Source organism: Oreochromis aureus, linkage group 14 (genome assembly GCF_013358895.1).
Source record: "Oreochromis aureus strain Israel breed Guangdong linkage group 14, ZZ_aureus, whole genome shotgun sequence".
NCBI classification, from domain to species: Eukaryota; Metazoa; Chordata; class Actinopteri; order Cichliformes; family Cichlidae; genus Oreochromis; species Oreochromis aureus.
Window position 1 is genome coordinate 34,957,011 of NC_052955.1, and position 12,323 is coordinate 34,969,333.

Sequence of the window (12,323 nt, forward strand, 5' to 3'; positions counted from 1 at the left end):
GTTCATAGATTCTCGTACCTGTTAAAAGACGCGCAGCTGCATTTTGAATTAACTGAAGCCGGTAAAGAGAAGAGTGCTGGAGGCCCGAGTAGAGGGAGTTACAGTAGTCCAATCTGGATGTAATAAATGCGTGGATAAGCTTTTCAAGGTCCTTTAAAGGAAGGAACGGCTTTGCTTTGGATATCTGACGCAACTGGTAAAAGCTGTTTTTTACCACAGTGGAGACCTGTTTCTCAAGTTTAAAAGAGCCATCCAGGAGCACTCCGAGGTTTCTTACAGTGAGCGAGAGATGGCTAGCGAGAGGGCCTAGGGCATCAGCTAACTGGTCTGGCGGAGTGTGACTACCAAAGACTATGATTTCAGTCTTATTCTCGCTCAATGTAAGAAAATTATGTGACAACCAAATTTTAACTTCATGCAAACAGTTGAACAGAGGTTGCAAAGAAGCAGACACATCGGATTTCAAAGGTGAATAAATCTGGATATCATCGGCATAACAGTGAAAGGAGATGTTGTATTAATTTAAAAGATATGTGACAGATTAAGTTTTATTACAGTAGCTACAGCTGTTGTAAGATGACTTGCACATGCACAGCAGCAGCATAAACAATTTACCAGCAGGATGTGTAGAATGGTTATCAGCTGTAGAACAGCTGCCTGAACAAACACAGTGCTCACATAAATAGCACTGAAGTGCATCTCTTAATGTCCTTTAGTAATCTATGGCTTACAGATATAGATTTCTCATATACAATCACTTCTGTCATCCCCACTTCATGTTTGTCTGTCAAAAGGTACTACTCAAAAGAACCTATCTTTCTGCTGTAATGGTGCTGCTAGGCCTCAAATCAAAGTCTTTTCAAAAGAAATCTTAGATTAATATGACATTTATACAGCAAACAGACGTAACCTTGCAAAATCCAAAATATCAGCAAAGATCAGCTAACTGAGAGAGTATAAAGGAGTCGTGTTGGTGACCTTGTCAGTCATACTCAGAAGTTTTGTAAAGAGAGAAGGTCAAAAAGCAAACTTTTGCCCTCATTGAAAGGGCTTTATACAGTTTCCTTGCCATATATAACTATAGAAAGATAAATCATCAAGTGCTTCTTTTTCATCCTTAACCCCAGTGGGTGTTTCGTTGCTTGAGGCACAGTCTAAACACAAAGCTGAATTTCCAAAAAAATTATAGTCAAAATCCGTTTGATATGATAGTTTAGTTTCTGCAACTTTCCTCAGATACAGCTGGACTCGCTTGTGTGTGCAGAAGGTGCCTGAAGGTGAGCTCTCACGCACACAGAAAACATACAAAAAGAAAGTTTATTTTCTTTGCTGTAGTGCCCTTGAGCGAGGCATTTACCCTTGAAATTGCAGAAGTGGAGCAGGTAGGCTGTGTGTTTTGTGAATAGCTTTACAGGGCCAGGACTGGACTCAGAAGGGTCTTTATGGTGTGAAAGGCTTCTGCTGTGGCAGTGAAGCAGGAACTATTTTATGAGGCTATATAAGGCTCGTGTGTATATATGGCCGATTAAACATTGTAAATCCACATTTTAGGGCTGTGATTTAAAATGTCAGTTCAGCTGTTCACAGCAGAGGGCAGCAGTGGTAAAATATTGATGAGCCTTGCTCACACTATCAAGAGTCATTTCAGTGACCTGATAATCAGCCCTATGTGAATCTATTCCTAACACACCTTTCAAAGTACTACACATATTTAATCTTTCTAATTAAAAATGTCCAAATGGAACCTCTTTTGTCCAGCTTGTGCCATTACTTACAAACTCGTGCATGCATCAAATCTTCAGTGCACAAATTCTCATTAACTTCTTTAACAAATCAGAATCCATGCAGACTGTCATAGATGTGAAGGAGAAATTCAGAAATTTATCCACAAATTGTGACGTAGTTGCTGCAGGATAGCAAATCATGGAAATGGATTACTGGAGATTCCAAAGTTTAAAAAGACACCAAATCCAGGAAATGTGTAGACGGGCTTGTAAAATAACTAAACTGACACTTTTTTCACAGGTGAAATAATAACCAAAGTAGACAAGTGAGACTCTATTAAATTGTCACATCCTTCAGGGCCAAGAACTAATATATATATAAAATTGCTCAGTACAGTTTGGACTTTAAGTGGAATAATTTTCTATCATTTATCAAAAACAGGGAAGCAAAAATATTTTTAGATTCATTTAATGCCATGCTCAGTAATAAAGTTACATTTACATTTGATTCCATGTATTATGGAGTCAAATGTTTCCTGCTGTTGTCACATTAGGGAAAACAGAGGTCCACGGTAGAGATAATATTAATGGAAAGGGTTGCTTTGTAAACAGGAGCCAGGTCTGTGACCTGTTGCATTCACTTCCTGTCACCACATAATGGATATAAAATGGCAATAAGGCAGTCAGTCTGCTATCAGTCTGTGAGTAAATGGGGTCAAGTTGGCAGTTACATGCAATCTGTTTGTGATAATGCAGTGAATAACTGTAAAAATGTAGCAACACTGTAAATCTGTTGTTGCGTACATAAACAGAAATTCACACTATAGCTACTTAAATTCAGAGCCACCTGTTGTCACCAGAGACTCGTCAGACGAGTTGTGCTAATGGAAACAGACCCACTCAGATTGTTTGTGTTTGCAGTAGACAGCAATCATTTGCTAACTTTCATCAAAAGATTCTTCACTAAGATGAAGAAATAATTCTGAGTAACTGAAATATAAAACTCAAATAATTAATCATTAAGAAAATGGTGCTTAGTGTAAACAAGATGTATACCAGTCAAGCAAGTTTCATTTGACTAGGTTCCATTAAATGTATCATTTTACTTATATAACAAGATTACACAGAAACTTTACGTGTGATCATTTACTTAAAGTCATTATTTTGGGCATAAATATTTTATTGGATCACAATAAAAATTTTATCGGGTATTTTGAGTCACAGTGTAGTGTAAACATACACCCATTCATAACATTTTCCACATATGGTCAAAAGTCATAGGAAATAATTAGTTGTATAAATCTAGTTTTACTGGTTCCTTGTGTATGTATGAGCATATGTATTTTCATTTTTCCTTGATGAGCAACAATAACAAAAATTGATTCATAGGTGCAGCTGTATTCCTTATTCCTTTTCCCCTGTTAAAATCTGACTCCTGTGTATTAATGAAAAGTTGTAATATTGGTAATACTGATAAGTTGCACAGTCAGCTTTTTTCACAGCTTTCTTTCCAGGCTTCAAATAGGCTAGACTGTATAACAGAAACACATTCCAACAGGCTTTTAACACTAACCTGCTGCACATTGCTTTCCCTCTCACACAAACTCAGCTGCTGTGTTGCCTTCAGTCTGTATTATGTTGAACCTTTTCATATTTTTACTCATAGTATACTTTTATCTTCCTCTTTAAACACAACGACATTTTCAAAAGGAAGATAAAAATAAGCACACTTATCCATGTTTGTGATCGGTCATGTTTCCATTGCCATCCCTATTACAGGAACGTGCAGGAGAAACTCTTACCGAGCTCAGCCTGACTGCAGATGTTTGGTGAAGTGAATCCAGATAACAGAAAGATAACCTGGGTATTCTGAACTGAGTTTGTAGCACAAGGATGTAGTCTCGTGGTGAAATGACAAATAGCCATAAAAGAGCATTCTATTTGTGTCCATGGACATCACGCTCAGCATAACTATGAACTGAATGTATTTCAAAGAGGAACATTTTGTGTCTGCAGCACGTATGCTCTGGGGACTCTTTGAAGAGAAAATGGAAAAGTGGAAACACTCATATTTTAACCAAAGCTATGGTGGTTCTGAGAGGTCAAACACAGCAACGTAAGAAAACACCGGCAAATAAATGTTGCAAAAAAAGGCTCACAAAACACAACATGAGTGATTTAGGGGAGACAATAACATGATGTCTAAACAACTGATAGTAAAGATATATCAACAGAATTATTATGCAATTTAAAAAATTTTGATGTATCTTGTTCACATCATCTATGAATCCCCGCTTCTTTTCAGCGCATCTCAGTGCGATCCGTCATGCGTTTGGGTTTTTGTCACTTTTGCAACTGTTTCGTCATTGCTCTCTCCCCAAAGAGTTTTATTTAACTCCCATTCTGTTTTGTGTGCTTTTGCAGTTTCTTTGTATTTGCTGGTGTTTTCTGACGCTGCAGTGCATTTGACCTCTCGGAGCCACCATACAAACCCCTGTGGATTCATGTCCGGGAAGATGACGAATGCTCCATTTGTGTAGAGAAACATGAATATATTGTACATTGTGACTGCTTCATGGCTATCAAGAGACAGTATTGCAGCTTTATTACCAACAATGCAGGTTTGCTGTAGAATTAAATATATTTATTATAAATAATTGAGCTGTCATTATGTTTCAAGCAAACTATTGTCTTCAGAGAGCATCTTATGAGTCATTGTTCTTTCAAGTCATTCAGACTATTCAAATGGAGACAAGCAGTCACTGAGTCATTTGGTGTCATTGTGTGCACCACAGTGAATGTGGACAAAAGAACAAAAGAAAGAGAAAGAAAATCATTTCCGAGAAGAGTCAAAGTAAAGACTGCACGAGTACTCGCTTGATGTTCCTGCGCCCATAACTGCTAATGATTCGATCACATGAACACTGACCCCAGATCAGATGGGGCAGTTTAAATAGCATTTAATAGTCCCATCTTTAAAAAAAAAAAATTAAAAAAAAGTGCAATCAGTATGCGTGTGTGTGTGTGTGTGTGTGTGTGTGCGTGACAGATGAGACCATCGGGTGGCTGCAGCACCTGTGTTCACACTATAACTCTGCTGTTAGTACATAACAAATGTGGCTACGTGTGTGTGCCTCTGATCTATGTGCAGTGTGCTCTCTGTTGTCGTGATGTCCTTTGTATTTTTTTCAAAACCCGCTGAGGTTTGGTTTTGCTGACGCGTTATTGTCGGTGCATAAAAATGAAAAACTGCCACCCAGACTTACAGATGCTGAGATGTGTTTGTCTCTCCCTCCTGCTGTCTCAGGCTGCCGCTCGTGTTTAATCTGGTTTGTCTTCTCGGTGTGAAAGATAAATAGAGATGAATAACCTGGGTCACACCAGCACAACACTCCCACCTACTCTTCATCTCGTTTCACTCCTTTCTTTTCTTCAAATTAGCTTCTCTCACACCTTCCTCCTCACACCTCCTTAAGGACTGCACTCATGACACCGTCACTGTTATTCTTACTTTGTTTTTATTTATTGAATTCAGTTACGCCGGTTTTTCCTCTAACGAGATGTAGTGCCAATAATTAAGGTTGAACAATATCCATGAAGTCAGAACTTTAACACTTTCCTAATTTAGACCTCCATGTCCATATTTTAAAATCATACTATGTTAAAAAAATGTACTCCAACTTAACAAAGGCTAACTTTTTACATTTGACCAAATTAGAGTTGCGGGGGGCTGGAGCCTCTGGAATCTCAGCACCGCAGGGTAAGAGGCAGGCAACACCCTGGACAGGTTACCAGTCACAGGGCTCACACAGAGACAGAGAACCATTCACACCCATGGGTAATTTAGAATCCCCAGTTATAAACTGGCAGCTTGCACATCTGGAAAGGCTCCATCATTGCAGAAAGGTAAACACAGGCTTTAGAGCAACATATGCTCTCGTCCAGACCACATCGTTTTGAGAGAAGGCCTTGCATGTTGCAGCAAGACAATGTTAAACCACACACTGCATCTGTTACAACAGCATGGCTTTGAAAGCATTTGGTCCTTTATGAGACTAAAAGTGCAATGAAGAAAGCCCCGGACTGTGGAGCAGCTACAATCCTCTATCAGACGACAATGTGACAACTCTTCTCATGTCCAGAGACATTTACAGACTGATGATAAAGAAGAAAGGGTACACAGTGATAAACCCCGTCCCAACTTTTATGACATGTTTTGCTGCCATCAAATTCAAAATGAGTGAATATTTTTCATGAAATAGAAAAACGTCTCAGTTCAAACATTTGATATGTTTTTTTGTGGTCTATGTGGACAAAACAGGGGTTTATGGGGTTTGCAAATCATTGCATTCTGTTTTATTTACTTTTTGACGTGATTTACATTTTGCACAGCATTCCAGCTTTTTTGGAATTGGAACAAGCGAGGCTCATGTGAGGCCATCCATGGGTCTTTCCCCGGGGTAATTGCAATTTCTGTGTTAGCTCTATTTTACACTACTGCACAGAGGTACTTGCTGTACTGAATTGTTGACTTCCGAATGAGTAGCATTTGGAGGAAGAGAATTAAGCGGATGTGTGGACCCCTCATGTCCACCTGTAGGTTTTCCATGTGAGCTTACCTTGCTCTCTTCACGTGCAGATGCTTTTTGTGCTGTCATTATGGTCTGTTTTCTCTCTGTTGTCTCTCTAGTACAAAATCATGTCATACCACAGGATTTTACATACTAGAGCAGGTTTTATTGTTCTCTAAAATCGGGAAAGAAAGATCTTAAATCATATATAATAATAGATATCTCACACTCTTGACAGCTTTGTGTTTGTGTGTTAGCAGTTTTGGAGACTGTGTTCTTCTTGGTGTGTCAGCAGTTAAGCTAAGAAAGATTTAGGTTTAGGTGTTTTTTTTAAGGTCTGTGTCCAGCCAAGCTAAACCAAAGCAAATTGAGTCTGAAAAAAACAAGAGTGCTGCTTCAGGTAGAGTTGAGTTTGATTCAGCTGGAAATATGAAGTGAGCATGAACTGAGCTGCTTTTGTGCTTATCAGCAGAATGAAACAGCAGGTAACAAAGAATGAGAAAAGAAGACAGGAAAGTCATAAGCGTGTGTGAAGAATGGGTTTGGACATGTAAATTAGTTATTAGTTATGAGACCACTGTGCTGTCTTGTAGGCTGACCCCGTGTGTTGATGAGGCCTGCCAGGTGTTCACTATATGAACATCTGCCAGCAGGTAAAGGCTCCATCGCAATGGGAGCTTTTTGTCAGTGAGGAAAAGTTGCCTGTTTTCATGTGCGGACAACATGTCACATGAATGAGTCACAAGTTTGAAAGTCATCAGTCAAACTAGCAGCAGAATTAGGACCACATGCACACATGTACACTGGATAAAGGTTTGTTTTGTTCTGTTTAGTAACCAGACTTTGAAAATGCTGAGGACACTGAGGAGACCAGTGAAATCATTCGCTCCCCCAGAGCTCGGACTTTACCCCACATTCTCTTCCATAGCTATTCGAGCACACACAGGGAGAAAAAAATTCTTTCTCACTGTGGTTCTTGGAAAAGAGCAAGACACCAGCGTTAAATGGACACAAGCAAAGTGAGGAAGAATTGACCATTTATTCTTCCACAAACTGCTAAAAGTTTTATGAACACATTCAGAGTTCACAGTGAACAAAAACCTTTCTCTGGTCTACGAGCTGAAATCAGCAACTGGCAGAACAGATCTGAGATCCAGGCTCTGAGAAACACAACGTACAAGGCTGTCTATGTGAGGAACACAGTCACAGATGAAGTGCATGCTTAGTGCCAAAGATGGAACTCAGTGGAGCCATCATCAGTAATTTAATAGTCAGATCACAGGACAGTTTTGAAAGTGAGCTGGCAGTGGCTCATCTGAATCTTGTGTATTCAGTAGTCTCTTTTTGTGGAATTTGCATGTTCTCCCTGTGATACTGGCTTTCCTCGCACCGTTCAAGACATACACCTTGGCTGGAAACTCTTTAAAAATGCATTTTTCCAAAACATTTGTCTTACTGATGGTAAATAAAGTGAATGAACAAAACTAAATGAATCAACCACTAGATGGTGACAAACACTGTGATTGTACACATCTGCACACTGGTCTGTGCCCACATCGGACACAGATGTGCCGGATTTTTAACTGTAGATGTTTTAATGAACACCTTTCTGGACAAACAAACACTGAACCCTGCAGATGTATATGAGTAGTTTTGACTCTGTGTAATGATTTCCTGATATAGCAACTGAGTGTTTTTAATATGGGCCTCGGAGATGATGATTATGTATAAGATGTATATGAGCCAGTAAATTATTTAAAAATAATTTTCAGGTAGCATACTCACTTGTTTTTGGCTCCAAGTACAGATGTTTCCACACCTACACCATCCAGTATACAAATCAATCCATTCAAGTGATTGCAGAATGGAGAAGAAATGCAATTTAAATGAGTCTGAACATGCAGTGGTTGATGGTGCCAAACGACCTGGTTTGAGTATTACAAAAACACTATGGATCTACTGTGATTTTTCCATGCTAGGGTCTACAGAGAATAGTCTAAAAAAGAGAGAATATCCAGTGAGCACTGATTTAAAATGCTTTGTAGATGCCAGAAGTCAGAGGAGAATGGCCACACTGCTTCAGGTCTTGATGCATTCTCAATCATCCAGGTAAATAAATCTCCAAAGGTTGATTCTGTTCATCTGGACATAGTATTTTCAGTGGGAGAAACGTTTCGTCACTCATCCAAGTGACTGAAACCTTCAGTGGGCTGGTTTCAGTCATTATGCAAATGTATAGTTTATAAGGTTGGGGAAACCTGCAGTCAGCTGAGACTGAAGAAGTCACTTGGATGAGTGACGAAATGTTTCTCCCACTGAAAACACTACATCCAGATGAACAGAATCAACCTTTGGACACACACTGCTTCAGGTTTACAGGAAATCACCTCAAGGCAGCAATGAATCTAGAAAATTATACATGGGGTATTAAAAGTAGCTAACATAATGATTATACTACAAATAAACACTTGTTACAACCAAAGTATGCAAAAGGGCATCTCTGATCTCAACGAGCATCAAACTTTCAAGCATACTCTGGATTCCCTCTGTCAGCTAGGAACAGGAAACTAAAGTGAATCTGAAGTCTCAAAATCTGCTGTGATATTCACATGGTATTGTTACAGTGAGGCATAACAACACGAAAGCATGGAGCCCTCCTGGCTTGAATCAGGTTCAGACTGCTGGTGGTGTGCTGGTGTGAGGGATATTTTCTTGGCATACTTTGGGCCCCTTAGTACCAACTGAGCAAGTTAAAACACCACAGCCTACCTGGGTGTTGTTACTGAGCATGTCCATCGCTTTATGACTACAGTGTATCATTTTCTTATGGCTGCTTTTAGTAGGATAACCCCCCATGCCACAAAGCTCAAAGCATCTCACATTGATTTCTTGAACATTATAAAGGATACTCTGTACTCAGATGGCCTTCACAGTCACCAAATAGAGCACCATTAGGATGTAGTAGAAGGGGAGATTCATATTATGGATGTCAGCCAACAATTCCTCCAGCAACTGTGTGATGCTGTCATGTAAATATGGACCAAAATCTCTGAGGAATGTTTCCAGCACCTTATTGAATTTGTGCCTTGAAGAATTAAAGCAGCTCTGAAGAAGCAGATGTCCAACCCAGTACCAACAAGGTGTACCTAATAAAGTTACTGAATGTATATATATGTACAATACAGTTCTTACTAATATTACTGCTTCCATTACTGTTGTTATTATTATTATGATTAATTCAACAACTGTAACAAAATAATTTGTCCAATATGGGATCAATAATTAAATTGTTATACTGGAATATAACACAGTGAGACATTCTGCTTTCCTTTTTCCTTCGTGCCCGTGCTGAGTCAGCACACATACAAGGAAGGTTTGCTCTTCTGTCTTCTTTTGTGTTTGCCTGGGTCAAGATGTTATAAATGGGAAACAAGTGTAAGATGAACTGGAATTTCTCTTGAAATGAACATCCCAGCTGAGGCTAATTTAAACATCCAAGTTGAGTGGTTTCCACTGTTAGCTTCTGACCTGAGACCATTAAAGTATCACTCATCTGCAGTGTTGGGACTAACGCGTTATTAAGTAACGCGTTACAGTAACTACGTTATTATTGTGGTAACGAGCACGGTAACTAGTTATTATGCCAAAACCAGGAACGCGTTACTCGTTACTGGGATTTAGATAGGCTCGTTACTCGTTACTGCCGTGTGGTGGATATCGCGGAGCTACCACAGATTCAATAACATTAGCAAGTGGTGGAGGCCAGCAGGTGGATGAAGGAAAAGGGAGGCAAGAGGAGAGACCCAAGCGGCCGCGCCGGTCCGCGTGTCAGGTGAACTGAACTTCAGGTAAGAAGTTATGACCTGCAGTCTATCGGAGTCAGATATAAACCAAGTTTAGGTGGAGTTTATTTTCGGTATGCTGACATTTTCGTACTGCGTGCTAGCTAGCATGACGGAGTTTCTATACAGCTGGGTGGGTGCTATGTTACTGATGTTGAACTTTATTTTGTTCATACGTTAATTATTAGAGTTGCCAACCGTCCCGTAAAAACAGAATCGAATCGTCTCGTATTCAGAGAAAACATTATGCGTTTTCGTACTGAGGTGAAAAGGAACACAGTTTGTCCCGGACTTCAGCTACAATGAAAAAGACACAAAGCTGGAGCTGCACAGCTGCCTCTTCTTCTCTCATTCTCTCCCGTTTCTACTTCAATCACGAAACTGATCAATGATCAGCTGATCGGCTTTTCTCTCTTGTTTGTTTATCGCTCACTTTGCGCCAGAAAGAGGAAACCAGCGGATGTCGCGTTAAACAACAGCAGCACGTTTAAGCTTGATCAGCTGTTGTTAGAATTTATTTAATATTAATTTCTAGTATCAGCTGATGTTTGCTGGAGCCACAGCTGTAAAGCTGCTGGTCATGATATCGGTTTGGTTATCTGGTGAGAGGGAAACATGCAGATGAAACCAGGAGATGTCCTTACTGAATCATCAGAGGTGAACAGGTGATGGAGAAACAGGTTTACCTTTTAGGTGACATGAATGAGTTGAAGGGAAGTTATGAACTGTTTCTGAGAGACAAATAACACCAGGATCCTTTTCTACGTAGCTGACAGCTGGTAACTGTGCAGGGGCGGATCTAGCAAAGTGTTGCCAGGGGTCCATGTAGGGCATTAACAGGGAAAGGGGGGGACAAGGAAATACTTTTCTTTATTATTCTCATTTAAAATGTCTCGCTTTTAAAAAAAAATAATTATCTGAGTCTTAAAACAAACGATTGATAGATTGATACATATATACCATCAGAACAGTGTACATCACTGTCACAACAGTGTTTATTTTTATTCAAAGGCTTTATGATTTTTCCTATAATGGTGGGCCGGTCTCTAGTCAAAATGCCCGGGACGATTTTTTTTTGTCCCAGTCCAGCTCTGTATGCAGCTCATCTGCAGTCTGGTGTTACCTACGTCTTCCTATTCAGAAGGCAGAATTTCCAAGTTCTGAGTACAATCAAAAGCACCACGACTGCAGTTTTTGTGTTGGATGTAAAAAGCAGGCTAGAATCATGGCGGCGGTCAACGACGGTCCAGGCGTGGGATTTCTCTCATGGAAATGTGCACATTATTTTTTCCTTTCTATTGGTAGGTGGCACAGTGCACTTGTGGCAAGTAAGCAAGCTAGAAGACTGGTACTCTTGCTGGGTCTCCAGTTACGGAAGCAACACATTAACAAGAGAAGTCTGAGTAAAACCAAAGTTACTTTCCCTAGTAACTAGTTACTTTGAAAGTAACAAGTAACTTGAAGTAACTGAGTTACTTTTTTAGAGAAGTAACTAGTAATGTAACTAAGTTACTAATTTAAAGTAACTTACCCAACACTGCTCATCTGTAATATGAGAGAATGGTTAATATGCTTTTTTATGATGTATCTTTACCTATTTGGGGCTCAGAATCTGTAAGGGAACAGCAAAATCAGATCTGGTTTTGAATGAATGACAGAAATTCAAAGCAGCAGGTCATCCATGTTCTATTTAAGCACAGAGGAGAAAAAAAGGATGATAACTCATCCCAGAAATAGTCAGATGTTTCCCATCTGCGACAGACGAAACAGCTATAGCACAGCAAGGCTTAAAAAACGATCTGGAAAAATGGATGTTTGTCATTTCTGTTAGAAAATCATATTCACACATGGCCTTACTATGCGTGCAGGTGCAGGAATCACACATCTGTCATACGTGTGATCACAGGCTACCACAGGATACTTAACCTTTGACTTTCACTATCCCTACTCTCTGACAAACACAGACTGGCAAACATAGTGGAGGTGGACAGGTGTGTGGTAAACCAGCTGTTTTTCAGCACACACCTCTGGTGTATTAATGTGCTTTGTCCAGCAGAGTGCAGCAGCAGATTTCTATGTGAGTGTGTGTGTGTGTGTGTGTGTAATGGAAAGAATTCTGTATGCCCTTTGGCAGTGTGTGCGCTCCTGATTCAGGAGTTTTGTACATGTGTACATCTGTGAAAATA